At 41.5% G+C, this 17,257-nt stretch overlaps 1 protein-coding gene across 1 annotated transcript in view; it reads right to left on the bottom strand.

Moving 5' to 3' along the window:
- Positions 1-229: 229 nt before the first annotated feature.
- The window catches only part of fd102C (forkhead domain 102C), a 69,421-nt gene continuing 52,393 nt past the window's right edge, over positions 230-17,257 (bottom strand). Inside the window, exon 2 of the mRNA XM_089237343.1 lies at positions 230-375. The gene's annotated coding sequence lies outside the window, so the exon portion shown is untranslated. The remainder of the gene's footprint in view (positions 376-17,257) is intronic.

Raw genomic sequence — 17,257 nt, 5'->3', positions numbered from 1 at the left:
ATCACCCTTCTCATTAAGCGGTAGAGCATAGGACTTCTTATTCAGAACTTGACGGAATAACTACGGCTTTGTTCAAGAAATCGAAGCCGAAATGCATTTTCAATTTCGTTAGACGGCCCTAATATTTTAAGGCTAGTATGTTTGTAGTCTTGGCAATTATAATCGCAAATATCCAAAGCCACGTTCAACAGACATCGCACGAGTGTGAATACTTCATTTATTGATACAACCATAATACAGTTCGAATGTAATAAAATCCCGCAGCATACTATACATAATATGACATTAAACAATTAGAGCCATTTTCCTCTCTCCATTCATATACTGATGCCTTGATTGCCATCATTTGATACATTTCATGGGAAATATTCCAACCTGTAAGTAAATAAATGAATAAAATTGCGTTATTTCATGGGATATTATACAAAAGTCGCACTGTAATCACAGACTCGTATAATTTTCCGATCTGTTACATGTTATTAGATTTCAATTACGATTACCAAAGATTCAAAATAGGTCTGCAACGTGAATATGAGTGCACGGGTGTCCCTTAGAGAGCTTCCAGGAGGAGGGGGGGGGGGGACAAAGATCCTCTGGACCCACAACATTAAAATTACACTGAAACACCGGTTTCTTACTTCTGGATGTAGATGATACATGGCGGAAGCACCACCAGTACGACATATTATAAGCATAGTAAAGTAAAACACTGTAACAAGTGTATTTTGCGTATCAAGCTCCGATTTTTTAGTTAACAATCGCTTACACGGTAGTGGCAAGAAATTCGGAGGATCTATATTTGTTAAACGGGCGATAAATATGGTAACCTTGTCCTAACCTAACAGCACGTTAGAAAAAAAGGAAAGAAAGTGGAAGAAAAAAAAACTAAATGAAAGGAAAACAGTACAATAGATAAATACAGATAAGAGAGGATATAAAAGAGAATAGGTACACGAAGTATGTTTCTCTTTTTTCGCTCTTATACGTATATAGTAGAAGGATGCATCACTGGGGGGGGGGGGGGGGTCACTAATAATTGTATATAAATAAAAGAAAGGAGAGAACTTCATAGTTTTACTTACGATGATGAGGTGAGAGGAAAGAAAACAGAGAGTTACATCCCACAGGCATTTGGACGCAATGTTACGTCCTTGATCGTAAAGTGATTTTCGGACATTTTCTGACATTTCAAAGTGAACACACGCCAATCCCCTCCTCTCCTCTACACACACATAATATAAGCAAACACTTGAGACCTCAAAGGACTGCGAAGTTTTTCTAGTAGGCCTAAAATGTTTCTTCAGTGATGGCGAAGTTCGCGAATGGCTGAGACTACAGGGTGTTTCAAAAAGAATCACCCGATTTGAAATGCGTATATTACGAAAATATTGAACACAGACACTTAAGATTAATTTTATATTACATGGTTAATTATAATTTTTTTTTTACAAACCAAATTAAAGGTGCTCAATATGTCCACCTTGGGATGCACGACATATGTCTACACGGTAGTCAAATTCGTTCTAAACTTTTGCGAGCATATTCGCATCCACTGCGTGTGTATTCCCGTGGACTAAATGCGAAACTCTGTCGGATGCCCTCCGCAGTTTCGTCTGACGTACGGGGACGGCCATTTCCCTTTCCACAGACAACCCGTGTCTCAGAATTGTTTATACCGTCGCCTAATGCTCTGAGCTGTAGGAAGTTCAATACCAGGGTATTGCCGACGAAAAGCACGATGAACAATTGTTACGGACTCGCACCTCGCGATGCTTAGAACACAAAACGATTTCTGTCGCGCAGTCGCCATCTTGACAAACACTGGAGTGGCGGCCAAAGGAAGAGCGTTATCGCTGCCTGTCGGCAACTGCGTGAAAAACTCGAGATTTCCCTCTTTTTACCTATACATTATTCGATCAAAACGGATTAAAGGCTGAATAATTACGATTTTTTTTTTTAATCGGATGATTCTTTTTTGAAACACCCTGTATTATAAGGCCGCCAGGAAACAAACAAAAAAAAATTCAAGATATACAGAAGACTGGATGTTGTGAAGATATTTATTATTTTAGATGTTAATTTTTTTTTTTTTTTTAAGGAAGGAAAAAACTCATCTCTGCCTCTACCGGGAGTCGAACCCGGGTCCCTCGATTGCCGGACGAGTGCTCTGACACTAAGCTACAGAGGAGATAGAGATTTTCCTTCGCTAGAGCGTATATGTGCCGAACGGAACCGTGCAATGGACGGTGAACCGATCAGCTAATAGCTCATGGACGACGAGCCACCAGATGGCTATATATTATTGACATGAATGTCGCTCTCCACTTGTTAATACAAGATATACAAAAGACTGGATGTTGTGAAGATATTTATTATTTTAGATGTTAATTTTTTAAGGAAGGAAAAAACTCATCTCTGCCTCTACCGGGAGTCGAACCCGGGTCCCTCGAATGCCGGACGAGTGCTGTGACCACTAAGCTACAGAGGAGATAGAGACTTTCCTTCGTTAGAGCGTATATGTGCCGAACGGAACCTGTATATCTTGTATTAAGTGGAGAGCGACATTCATGTCATAAAAAAAAAAATTGCACAATAACTCAACATGACCATTAATGACATCAAAAAGTCTCGGGACCGCGAAATTTTAAAGCAGCATTGACTTCCATCAGACACACACGAGGCACTTACAAAAGTGGATTCAGGCATATTCATCAACAGAAATGGTATCTCACGGCCTGCTCATAACTCACATTACCAACCGTTTGTTTGTTCCATGAGCTACAACAACACCCGTACACATACATACACACAACACACACACCAACTTCAACATTACATTAACGACGTTACCATCCAGGAGTTGCGGGGGGGGTTAACAGTTTCGCCCTCCGGTATGCGGTGTATATATCTAAAAATCCCAACGTGTTCGAGGATACTACAAGGATAGAATAGATCACATTAGATGGCGGCTTGTACACTGGATACATCAGAAATGGAAATATGGTGGAGCCTCGTTTATACGACGTTCGAAAAGCCGGGTAAAAACGTGGTACAAAAGCGTAAGTCGAATAACTGAGACGCCTTTGAAAAAAAAAAACAAAAAAAAAACGACCTGCTGCACATTTTCCTAACAACTCAAGCTGCTTGCTGCCAGGGCCGTCTTAAGAGTATCATGGGCCCCCGGGCCAATTGATTTTTCTGAGGCACTACCAAACAAATTCTCGAAAATTTCAACCAGATCTCATTTTTGTGAGGGTGGGCCCATGCCTTAAGATGGCACTGTTTGCTGCACATTTTACAAATAACTTAAGTGATCCGTGGCGCTGTTCCAGATCTCTTAATTAAGTGATCCGTGGCGCTGTTCCAGATCTCTTAATTAAGTGGCCCGCGACACATTTCCGGTCAATGAAGTGGCCCGCACTCTCCTAAAGGTTGAAAACTTTTGGTCTACAGAAATCGCGCGCATTTGATGGATATAAAGGAAGAATAAAAATGAATTATTTTAACATGTATTGGAACCAATTGTGCGACGGAACAGAACGTCGTATAACCGAGAGACGTATAAACGAGGTCCGCTGCATATATATATATATATATATATATATATACTTTTATACTCTGTACACATACATCGATATGCCCCGAAGGGAGTGAGGGAGGTTATATTGGCCATTCTCTCGTATGAGAGCCGCAGTAAGGGGAATTGAATAGGAGCATGGGAAAGAGGTATATATGGGCGGGGGCAGTCTTTGCTGCCCCACCTGATGCCCATTGTCTCGTGGGGAATGGGGGGCGGGGCGGGTACATTGTTCGCTGACCGTTACCGGAATATTGATACGAAGATGATGTACTGGATGTACTGTATATACATGTGAAAAAAAATTGGTTACATTGAGAGAGAGCCGTCTTTTTGTGAAAACCCTATATAGATCGGGTACATCTTTTATCGAAGACCGAGTGCAGTATTCCCCCCCCCCCCACTGTTGAAATATAGTAGAAAATCCGTTATAACGAAGATTTCGGGAAATTTTGTCGTTACAACCGAGGTTGAGGATCTCTCGTGTGTGAAAATATAATTAGATTATATCAGAGTATATATCAAATACAATTATGCATTTGTATTATCCTTTAGTGAAGCACCCTGGGGCGCAAGAACTCTGTATATACAGTCGAATCCCGTTATAACGAACTCCAAGAGACCGGAGAAATCGCTTCGTTATAACGAAATTTCGTTATAAAGGAATTCCAGGATTTTGCATTTTGTTCTTACGTACACTTAATACTTGGGGGGATTAGAATGTTTGTTAAAACGAGATTCGACTGTATTTGTTTGTGTGTTTTTTTTGCATTTTTTTGCGCACCGTGTTACCTCAATTTATGCAAGATGTACAAAGCATAATGCATATACAGTATTTATTTTGTATTTTTAGCATTTTTTCTCGCTTACCGTATTTTTTTTTTCAATTTACGCGTAATGTTCAAGGCGTATTTCCATGTACAGTCGAATCCCGTTTTAACGATTACCGTTATAGTGAAAATCTCGTTGTAACGAACACTTTTCTAATCCCTCAGATAAACGGAATTAAGAACAATGTAAAAAAAACTTGGAATTCCTTCATAACGAAATTTCGCTACAACGAAGTGATTTTTCCGGTCTCTCGGAGTTCGTTATAACGGGATTCGACGGTATCTCTATCGTATTTTGCATTTTTTTCGTGTACCCAGCTATCAATATTTTGTATATATATATACTTTACTTTCATACATGCAGTAACAAAATACAATATCTGTATACGTATTGCACTGCATAGTTGCCAGCACGCACTGCATATTACTGGCGAGCCGTTGATCTTAGAGGCATACTTCCAATTAGAATAAGTATCCAAACAACGCGTAGACCACATATGCATCATTCACGTTACACAAAGGGCTTATCCACATTCTATAATAGATAAGCCCTTGTAACATGCTTAATATATAACATGCTTAACATAGATATATAAGCCCCTATCTATATCTATATATATAAAATTGATTTTCTGTGTGTGTGTGTGTGTGTATGTTCTCTATACAAATCTACAATTTTAGATCGATCGTCGCCAAATTTTGAATATATACCAAATGGGACCAACTTAAACGATAGGTTACTTTAAAATTTCGTCAGACCAGGGCAAATGCCCCAAATGGGCAAAAAACCGTAGTGCAGCAATGGTTTTTGGGCCTCAACAATCACTTTCCGAACGTTTACTTTGGTTACCGTGGTTCCCTAGCGATGAGTTTCAGACGCCTTTACAATGGTTTGTCATTTCTTCAACGCTGTCAGTAAATGTATAATATTTATGCCTTTATAATGGTTTTCCACATTTTCAATATTCCCAGTAATGACTTTTTTTTTGAATGACGTCGTAATCATCATCAGCATCGCTTTGATGGTCAGGAAAAGGGTGATCCTCATAGAAATCAGTGTTAAAATTGCCGATTTTAATGCAGAAATTTGCTGGGGTTTTCTGTCACATCAATAGTTTTGAAAATTGTATTGAATTCTCGATTTCTCAAATATTGAGTTCGCTTTAGAGATATACGAAGCCCAGGAGATTAAATATGAAGTAGTTAGCCCCGGACCTACTTTCGAGTTGGACATTCATGCAATAACATTGATCTCAACTATTTATTCATATCTTCTTAAAAATAGGAAAGAATATATATTTTTACGTTTCCTTAAATCTAGATTTGTTTCTTTCATAAGTCGTGCAGGAAGTCGCCATATTGGTGAACTTAGACACGGTTTGCATGTCCCTCAAGGAAAGAGGGAGATATCACGGGATCCAAAAAAGCCTCATCGAAGAAAACCCGGGCAACGCCGGGTATTGTAGCTAGTAACATATAAAATCACAAACTCGAAAAGGGCCTGTTTCTATGGGGCCGTTCAAGTATTACGTCATCATCGATGGGGGTTTCCAATTTGCTGACTTTTGATGACAGTGGGGGGGGGGGGGGGTTGGATAATGCTTACGTCATCAACCACCCAGGGCCGTCATTTCAACTCTTTCCAGGGGAGGGGAGAAAACATTTTCCGGGGGGGGGGCAAAGCACATGTACTCAATGTATGTATATATATATATTTGTTCATATATATATTATTTACCATTTCTAGTGTATTTTCAAAAGTCAGAGGGGGGGGCAACGGCCCCCGCCGCCCCTTCCCTAAATGATGGGCCTGCAACCACCACCCTTTATGAGGATATGAAATATTTTTAACGACATCTTACTCGGTGCGCCAAAAACGGCAAAAAACCTTTCGATAGTTTGCGGGAACTTGAACAAACATCCCCCCCCCCCTCCATTGATAAGTGATCCCACTTTAGTGATCTCTAAATGTTTCGCGGCTCCAAGTGCTCTGGAAATGTGTCCGGGCCGCTTAAGTGCTCTGCAACTGTTCCATGCATCACCCAAGTGATCCGTAATTATATGCCGCGGATCAGTTGAATAATCTTCTTCTTCTTACCAGGCAGGGACCTGGCTCTGTCCCGCTAGGGATATTAGCCATTTACTCGGCTGAGTTGGTCCGTGCCGGAGAGTGCTGAAGGTGTCCGACCGGGAAGCCCTCGAGACACATTCGAAGGCCACACGGTCCGGCACATCCAGCCCTCTTTCCTCTTTTTATCCATGATGAGGGCACTATCCAGTCCCCCCCCCCCCATCAAGCAGCATTAGTGGTGTCCCTGTGGGCCGCTCGTTCCGACCTGATTTGATGCAATTCTGCCATCTGGCTCTTTACCAAGCTGTGGCTCCCGATGTTGCACATGCGCACCACCCAGCGAAGCCCTACCTCTCCAGAATTTTTTCATCAAATATCATATTCAGTTAAATAATCTGAGAATGTGCCGCGGGTAACTTGGGGGGCACTTAAGTGCTATAAAACCACGTCACGTGTCACTCAAGAGATCTCTAAATGGGTCACGGATCGCTTAAGTGTCCTGGAACCGTGTCCCGGGTCATTTAAGTGATCTGAAAATATGCCACGGGCCGCTTAAATGTTCTGGAATTGTACCCCGGGACACTTAAGCGATCTGTAAATGTGTCGCTTAGTTCATTTTTACGAAATTAAGTTTAAGGAAGGCAGGCCGCATCAGATAACCCACAAGGCCATATTTGGTCCGCTGGCCAAGGGCCTTTATGCGATTTATCATTATATGGCTTAGAGGGTGGGTCGCAATGAATTTATTAAAGATAAATTTTGGAGGATAAATTTTCAAAAATGGATAAAAATTTGCTTACGTAATACTTGAACGGCCCCCATGCAACGGAAATCTGTTACGTTTTCCGGTGAAGTTTTCATTTAACTGTTTAGTATATCGGGAACCGTTCGACCCATCGGCATCAAATTATGTGTATGCACCGAGAGGCGTGCCCCCCCCACACCCCCATCCTACAGCAGGTTCCCAGGCTGGGATAGTTGGTGGGCCTCCAAACCAGCTCTTTCACGGGCCCCTATGTGGATAATTTATAGTGTGAAAAATCAAAACTTGGTAAGAATCGTTCTGGTAATCGCTCGTCACCAGTAAAATGGGGCAAGAACATTATGGAATCACCCTGTATACTATTATTTATCAAAGTTTTCTTCGGCACGGTCCAGGGCCGTCATTTCAACATTTTCCGGGGGGGGGGTGGGCAAAGCACATGTACTCAACGTATGTATATATATATATATATATACTGAAGAGCCAAAAAAACTGGTCCACCTGCATAATATCGTGTAGGGGCTTCCGCGAGCCCGCAGAAGTGCCCCAACACGACGTGGCATGGACTCGACTAATGTCTGAAGTAGTGCTGGAGGTAATTGACATCATGAATCCTGCAGTGCTGTCCATAAATCCGTAGGAGTAAGAGAGGGGTGGATATCTCTTCTGAACAGCACGTTGCAAGGCATCCCAGATATGTTCAATAATGTTCATGTCTGGGGATTTAGGTGGCCAGCGGAAGTGTCTAAAGTCAGAAGAGTGTTCCTGGAGCCACTTTGTAGCAATTCTGGACGTGTGGGGTGTCGCATTGTCCTGGTGAAATTGTCCAAGTCCGTCGGAATGCACAATGGACATGAATGGGTGCAGGTGATCAGACAGGATGCTTACGTACCTGTCACCTGTCAGAGTGGTATCTAGACGTATCAGGGGTCCCATATCACGCCAACTGCACACGCCCCATACCATCACAGAGCCTCCACCAGCTTGAACAGTCCCCTGTTGACATGTAGGGTCCATGGATTCATGAGGTTGTCTCCATACCCGTACATGTCCATCAGCTCGAAGCAATTGGAACCGAGACTCGTCAGACCAGGCAACGTGTTTCCAGTCCTCAACAGTCCAATGTCGGTGTTGTCGGGCCCAGGCGAGGCGTAAAGCTTTGTGTCGTGCAGTCATCAAGGGTACACGAGTGGGCCTTCGGCTCCGAAAGCCCATATCGATTATGTTTCGTTGAATGGTTCGCACGCTGACATTTGTTGATGGCCCAGCATTGAAATCTGCGGAAGGGTTGCACGTCTGTCACTTTTAATGATTCTCGTCGGTCATCCCGTTCTTGCATGATCTTTTTCCGGCCGCAGCGATGTCGTAGATTTAATTTTTTACCGGATTCCCGATATTCACGGTACACTCGTGAAATGGTCGTACGTGAAATTCCAAATTTCATCGCTACCTCGGAGATGCTGTGTCCCATCTCTCGTGCGCCGACTACAAACAACACCACGTTCAAACTCACTTAAATCTCGATAACCTGTCATTGTAGCAGCAGTAACCGATCTAGCAACTATGCCAGACACTTGGTGTGTTATATAGGCGTTGCCGACCGCAGCGCCGTACTCTGATTGGTTCCATACCTCTTTATTTGCATACTCATGCCTGTACCCGTTTTTTTGGCTCTTCAGTTTATATTTGTATGTATATATAACATTTTTAGTGTATTTTCAAAAGCCAGGAGAGGGGGCAACTTCCTCCCCCTGCTCCCCTTCCCCTACATGACGGGCCTGGCACCCCTTAACTAATGGGCAGAGGAATAACTGGCTGAAATTGACTAAAGTCGATAGAACCTCGGCCGTGTTCGGTTTGAAAGAAAAAAAAAGGAGAAAGGGCACCAGACCCTAATGCCCCCCCCCCCCAGTTGCGGTTCTACTTCTTAAGGTAGTATATTGAAGCGGTAGTATATTGCCTGCCATAGACACCCCCCCCCCTCTATGTATAGCAGCAGAAACTACAGTCATCTATCGGCGAGATTGTGCGCGGAGAATGGAGGGCATTCTATACAGTTGTAGTACATACGATGCGATAGAAAAAAAAATATCATCTACTGGACTACTACTACTTAACCGTACATGCACCTCGTACACCGTACTCCAGGCCCGTATCCAGAAATTTCGTTCGGGGGGGATATCAAAATGATAGAGCAATAGAGGCCATCAAAGGCCATCCTTTTCCCTTTTTTCGGTCATTTTCTCACATTTCGGGGGGGGGGGGGCACCAGATTCTTGAGTCCCCCCCCCGCCCGCTACGCCCTTGCCTTACTCTATGTGCATGTACGTATTGTGAATTGTAACAATATTACTTGCTGCAGTCTCCCAACGTTGCAGCAGTACCTTTTCGCGTTGATTTAATGTTTTTCAACTTTTCACATTGTTATTTTTTTTTTTTTTACAATTCTACAAGTAGGCCGTGGACCCCTCCATTTGGGAACCGCTGGTATATATTGGATGATTACAGTGAAACACCGCTACAACGATACTCGATATAACGATGAATCCTTCTACAACGATATTTCTTCATGGAATTGTATAGTCTAATGTTATACTCTTCCCTCAATACAACGATATCCTTTACTACGATTAATCCATCCATAGCGGTATTTTTCAAGAGATTTTGCAAGCAAGCGCTATAACGCGGTACTTTTTTAATATGTATTTCTCCCGAAATTGTCTTGAGTTCAATGTCTTCGCCTCTTGTTTTCGTTCTTACGATGGCGTCAAATGAAATCGGTATTTTGCACCACCTGATCATCGAAAAATGTTGATGAAGTTTTCGATACTACGTCTGTTTCTGTGTGAGACAAGAAGGTACAATGCGGTAAACAACTTTACGGGGCAACGCATCTAACTGAATCTTATCATCACGAGAATTAGAACTTCGCCTGGTTTTAATTTATAATACAAAAAAATTGACACGCTTTCAAGACAAATGAAATTTTAATTGGTCGACGCGTTTCGGCTCTACAATGGAGAGTCGCCGTCAGGACCTCGTGGTGAGAAATCAAACAAGTGAGTCGTTGAAGGGGGGTGATGTTTATGTTTGGTCGTATAGAATCCTACGGTAAGTTCGTGACTTCTATCGCCCACCAGAGGGGGGGGGGCGATATTGCCCACTTTGGGACCGATCCGATCAATAACAATTTTTCGCAGTTGATAAAATACCTAAAACCCGTTTTCAAGTGGTACTAACAACGCTGATTCAGAAAAGATGCCAACAAAAACAAGAATTTTGGTAGCGCCGCTGAGTATCGTTGTATCGGATTTCCACTGCATGTATTACGTTTACTTATCAAATTAAAAATTTCCGAGACCGTCCATCCCTTTGGGAAATAGCGCAGACCATCCCAAGATGGTCTGCCTGTGCGGTCACCGGTCATGTATATTATGTTAGCACCATCTATTAATGGTTTAGGTAACCAAAGTACGCATCCACTATTTCCTGGGAATCTCTTTCAAATGTAAATTGAAAATATAATTAACTTTTCATTTTTGTTATTAAACGGAAGTCTTATATTCATATGTAATTGATAGTAAATATTTTAGCATTGCACATGTAAAGATTGAGGTTTTTTACAAATGCCAATACTTAACATCTAGAACATTTGGCTACATCAATCCCGATACCTCATAGCGACATGATAGACGAGATTCGCCAATGATGACACTCCGGGGGAGTGTCAAGTACGTGTTCTAAGCACCCAATAGAAGCATTTATCGTTCATTACATACTGGCTGAGAAGTGGCAGATGGGGATCCCCACTTGACAACCAACACCCTTCAATGTACTTGGTATATGTACACACACGATAGAAATGAGTAAAAAAAAGAACACGAGAAGGACACCTTTCACATCACGTAACCCTCCTCCTTTTTTCTTGTACACAATACTGTACGTGATGGCTCCCGTGTAAAAGTCGAGGGGTAAAATCAGGTAGTGAAGTATTCGTATTACCGGATGTATTCGGTTGCGGTTTTCCCCGCGTTGTGCGTAAATAGGTACGAATTATGGGCTTGAATTGTGCCGTATGCGCCGTCGGGTATCGTATGTCGTACAATTTCGGGGTTTGTCCTGAATCGTTATTGGGAAAATTTTATTTCTCTGCGTATCTTGTTGTGCTGTGCATCGAGAAACTTGGGCAATCTCCACAGATACTCACGACCTAATCTCAAGGCCTAATATGTACCATTATGTGAACGAGGAAGACACTATGAGTAGTGGTTTGAAGTGCAGGGGCTATCCAAAGATAAGTTATCGACCATCTCCACAGATACTCACGACCTAATCTCAAGGCCTAATATGTACCATTATGTGAACGAGGAAGACACTATGAGTAGTGGTTTGAAGTGCAGGGGCTATCCAAAGATAAGTTATCGATACTCGAATGCCACATGGAAGCTGAAAATTTAGGGAACCTATAAGCCAGTGGCTCTCAAAGTGGGCGTCGCGGCGAGCTGAAGATATTGGTTTGCGTGCCTATTTATGCTTTGAAGTGGTTCTTTTATAAGGTATATCTGTTAAACTATTCTGGTGGGACCGCAGATGACCCGCGGCTCCCTTGCCGCGGGTGACAAAAGTTTGAGCACCACCACCACTGCAGTAGGTTATTTCTCTTTGGGATTAGTTTCTCTGCTCAAATTGATCACCATTTGATCATTTTTGCCGCACCACAGTCATTTTCAGCACGCGAGATATGGTTAGACCGGACCTATAATTTATTGTCGATTCCGAATGGCAGCCTTTTATTGTATACTCACCTAAAGGTTCCTGCACTGACCCCTCGGTGTGGGACTCCCTGAGGTAGTAATCTTTTTCTGCGGTCTTGTCGACGTTTCTGTTGACCCAGGGCCGGAACTAGAGGTGGGGGGGGGGCAACTGCCAGGGTTGCAAAATTTAGGAGGCGGTAAAAATCCTAGTTACGGCCCTGGTTGTATTTCCGCGTCAGAAAAGTTTCTGACTAGGGCTGGGAAGACCCACCAATTGGGATTTAATTTTTCTTGAGAGCCTCTGTCATTAGAGGTGAGGTCATTAGAGATCCCTTGTGGGGACAGAGAAAGTTTTCCGTTTCACTAAGGCAGACAAGTTCTTGGTCTAAACGTGTTGGCATGTCAATTGAAAAATAACCATTATGAGTGTTGTTTTTCCTCCGATTGATATCATATTGGAAGTTTTTGACTTCTGTTTGAGTTTTGTATTACTCCCATCAATGAACACGGTGTTCTCAACAGTTTTTGGCACGTGGAGATCTTTTTAGCATATGATTTCTGTATTGAAGTCCCGTAGGCATTTTTTTTATTCGTGGATAAAACTTACTGATTTATTCTATTTTCCTTCGGTAGCCACGGAGCACTGGTTGAGAACCACTGCTCTGTAACGAATTTCTTTTGCTGTTTCACCCAAAACAAGGAAGAAAAATCGTGATGCGCGCCGAACACGTTTCGATATTGCGATATCGGTGAAGTTCCCGAGAGCAAGGCTGAACAAATCAGCCTTGCTCTCGTATATAAAACACTTACATATAAAATTATGGATCATAGAGGGGGCTCCAAAATTGTCTGGGTCCCAGACCCGGAAGCCGAAATCATCAAGACGCCATTGAAACCAGTGAAGGAACAAATTAATTTATATCCGGATTTATGAGGATTCGCGTGAGTCATCTTAGAAGTCACTGGGACCCATAGGTTAAAACCCCCTGTTCTAGGAAGAACGAGACGTCGGTCCTTCTAGTGTTAGAATCGGCTGCATTTCCCGTCAGAAGACGCAATTAACACCGCCGAAAATTAAAGACACGATCGCACGAAAACACAAAAATTACCACATTCGGTTCTCCCCAGACACGATTGAGAAGCGCAAATCGCGCTTCACAATCGAAAAAACACGTATCCAAATATATTCTCAATCCCACACCACTCTACGTTCCTCTATCCATACAATAATAGGTGGAGTTTATTTAACCGCAATCCATCAAAACATTCTTTCCGCGTTTTTATTAAACGAGTTAATTGCCAAACATCAAGTAAAAATTCCCTTTTGCCAACACATTAACGCCTAATTTTCCAAAACACCATTCAATTACAGAAAAATATTCCTATAATATATTAAAAGGGATTTCTTCTTCTTCTCTTTTCACATACAAAAAAAGAGGAACTCCATCTTGTCGAGATTTGTTCGTATTCAATGTGAAGACGTCACTCAAATACTCACGATAAAAGCCTTGTATATTCCATTTTTATTTTTATATTTTTTAATATTTAACATATGAAAAGCGTACCAACTTTATCATACAAAATAATAATAATAATAATAATAATAATCCTGTTAAACATTACGCAAAAGGAAAAAAAAAAACAGGATAAAGATCTAAGAAAGACGTATAAAGTGAGAGAGAGGCCTATGACTTCTCTACGCACTTCACCTCCATTTTATATTGTATATACATTTTAACGTCTAATTCTTTTTTATTATTATTATTATTATTCGATGTCTTCAAAAGGAACGACGGGGGGCCCCCGCGAATGAAATGAGTCCCCGCACTTTTTGCGTCGTGGTGACAACTCAATAAGCGGACGCCCCTCTCTCTCGCTCTCTTCTCTTACCTTATTTTCTATTTTATTTTTATTTTTGTGTAATGTTGTTCGCGTAGGGCCTCTTCTATTCACTCGCCCATTAGGCCGATCAAAGCCTTGCTTTTTTTTTTTTTGAATCGCGGCTTTGAAGTAACAAACAGGGCGGTAACATGGCCCGAGTCCGGGTCGGGAGGTTAGATGCTCCTCTGCGCCACCGCTTGATGGAGAATAAAAAAAAAAAAAAAAGAGACGCACACGCTGCGGGATGCATCGCGCGCGGCCCGTTCGGGCCCTTTTTTGTGTTGTGTGTGTGTGTGTGGAGAAGGGGGGGGGGCTAATGTAAAAATTACGGCGATGGAAATATCTGTAATTTCTGTGCGTGTGATGGATGAATTACAGTTGAAAACACTTGGTTATTACGGCATCGAAAACTCCGTGAAATGTTGCCGTTATAGCCGAGGTTGAATAAAAATGTAACCGTGGATGCTGCGAAAATACTGTGCATGGAGCTGTTATTTCATTATTATTAGGGGGTGATAAAATTTAATCGATGAAAATACGAAAAATTCCTATCCTAAGTACGGAGCATTACCAATTCTCACCAAAAATGTTGACAATATAGTCAAATATTGCTCATAAATATAACCCGGAGTAAATGCGCCAAAAAGGGAGTAAAATATGCATTAAAAACGCAAAAATGTGCATTCAAAATACCGAAATATGCATTCAAAATACCGAAATATGCATTCAAAATACCGAAACATGCATTCAAAATACCGAAATAATATGCATTCAAAATACCGAAATATGCATTCAAAATACCGAAATATGCATTCAAAATACTGCAATATGCATGTTATGAATAAAAATCCATCAATGATGTTCTAATATGTAATTTAAAATATATCATGCATTACATACATAATGAAGAAAAAATATATATGCCATTAAAAAGCTGAAGTTTCCTTGAAAATGAAAAATGTGCACAAAAGCAAAAAATATGCATAAAAATAAAAATTAGGGACAAAAGAAAACGTATATCCATAAAAATAAAAGTACGGTTCAAAAGTGAAAAAAAAATGCACATATTAAAAGCACTGAAATAGGCCTATGGCTTCACCTAATAGAAAAGAAAAATATGTGCGCAGTAAACCTTAGAAATAGGCCTATGGCTTCACCTAATAGAAAAGAAAAATATGTGCGCAGTAAACCTTAGAAATATGCGCAACAAATGAAGAACACGTGTACTATTTAGAAGTGCAAAAAATATGCATTTAAAAAAAATGAAGCAAAAATATGCATTTAAAATAAATGAAGCATGAATGAATGAACGCCAGGGTCTCTGTCACCGGACTTATCCCGTTGCCGAGATCTCTTCTAGCCCAGCTTCCTGGCAGAGTCTGGAACAAAGTGAGTGTGTACACCTAACAGTCTGAGTGTGTAGCTAGTGTTGTGTATGATATTTCAGTGCTGCCATCTATACTTCAAATTGTGAGTGAAGTGTAATGATTGAATATTTGTAACGTTGTAGGCCTGTTGCTCTCTGTGGCGAGACGGGGAGATCGGCTCGCATTTTAAAAATGCAAAAAATAATGTCCTAAAATGAACGAATAGGCCTATTCACAGTAGTGAAATATTTTCTTGAAAATTGAAAAAGCAAAAAGTGATTGAATTTGATGAATGAAAAATAAAAACAATCGCGCTTTTTTGCAACATTAGGACAGTGACACGGCAATAGAGAAAATGCCAAAAAAATATGCACGTACTCTAAAATTTTGGCGATTTTATGCATTTATATGCATTAACTGTAGAATGTGCTGATACATATATATATAATTATGCATTAATGCATTTGCATTAAAAAACCTAGCCCTTCTTGTACATAACTGGTGGCGAGAAATGCGCAGCCATTTAAAATGTATTTCATGGAGGAAAAAAAAGAAATTGCAACACATGGGGTAAATATGAGAGATAAATGCAAATTATGCAAATTATTTTCCTCCCTCGTTCTAGTAAAGATTATGAATCGAGGCAAGCTTTGTCGAGGAAACGGGACATGTTTATGAAAATAAAGTCAGAAGGTCGGGTGAAATATTACGGGGTAATACGGGAACGTCCCGCATACGGGTCATGCCAATGAGGAGTGAGTTTCGGAGAGGTTAAGTGACAAACATGGCCCGAGTCCGGGTGAGGAGGTTAGTTGTTACTGCGCCACCTCTCGATGAAAAAGAGAGAGAGAGACACCCGACGGGATGCATCGCGCGTGGCCCGTTCGGGCCCTTTTGTGAGTGTGTGGGAACTTTCTTATTAATGGGGGGGGGGCCTAATGTAAAAATTACAGCGACGGAGATAGCCGTAATTTTTGTGTGAGGGATAAATTACAGTCAAACTTTGTTCATAAGACATCGAAAACTCCACAGAATGTTGCCGTTATAACCGAGGTTGACGTTTTTTTTGACTAAAAATATAATGAGATGCTTGTGCAAATACTATACATGATGTTATTTCTTTATGATTAGGGGGTCACCAAATTTGATTGAGAAAAGAACGGGTTAATCGGGATCACAAATACGGGTCCCATCGCCAATCCTCACTAAACGTTGCAATTTCGTTGCTAATCGTTGGCAATTTTGCCAAACATTAAGAGTTGAAGAAGTAATTTTAGAATTGATGTGGGGGGAAGTTATTCCGTAATTATTGAGAAAAATAATTTCATACGTGGCCCTCGAAGTCGTCTTATGTGGCCCGCGACCTCAAATCTAAATTTGTAAAAATGAACGAAGTGATACATTTACAGATCACTAAATGGAGGCTGGCATATTTAAAGATCACCTGAGTGACCCAGGCACACTTGCAAAGCACTTGACAGGCCTGTGGCACATTTTAACACGACTTAAGTCACCCGTCGCACATTCCCAGATCATTTAATTGACACCCGGCATATTTATATATCACGTGGGTGATCCGCGGCACATTCACAGATCACCCAAGTGATGTGTGGCACAGTTCGAGAGCCCTTGAGCTGCCCGCAGTGCAGTTACGCATCACTCAATTCTATTTACCAGCGGCCCAGTTTCACATCACTCAAGATGTTCAAGGCACATGACCTAAGTGGCCCGCGGTACATTCCCAGGCCTCAGAATTGCCTCACGGTATCTTTACAGATCAATTCAGTGATTCGTAGCACATATACAGGCCACTTAATGAAGCGGCCCGCACTTAAAGTGTGATTGAGCACGCTTGGTATAAACCAGACATCTTCAACCTGTTGCTCGCGAGCACCACGGTGCTCCCTTAAGTCCCCCAGAGTGCTCGATGTTCATGTCCGATTTTGTGCTCGCGAGCACTTGATGAATGTCCCAACGAAACACCTTGTATAAATTCCATTCAGGGATTGAAATC

Source organism: Pholcus phalangioides, unplaced genomic scaffold (assembly GCF_987345545.1).
Source record: "Pholcus phalangioides strain wild (caught in Gottingen) unplaced genomic scaffold, Ppha-v1.0 ptg000010l_1, whole genome shotgun sequence".
Lineage (NCBI taxonomy): Eukaryota > Metazoa > Arthropoda > Arachnida > Araneae > Pholcidae > Pholcus > Pholcus phalangioides.
Note: the sequence above shows the minus strand (reverse complement) of the source record. Positions and strands in the feature narration are given on the sequence as shown.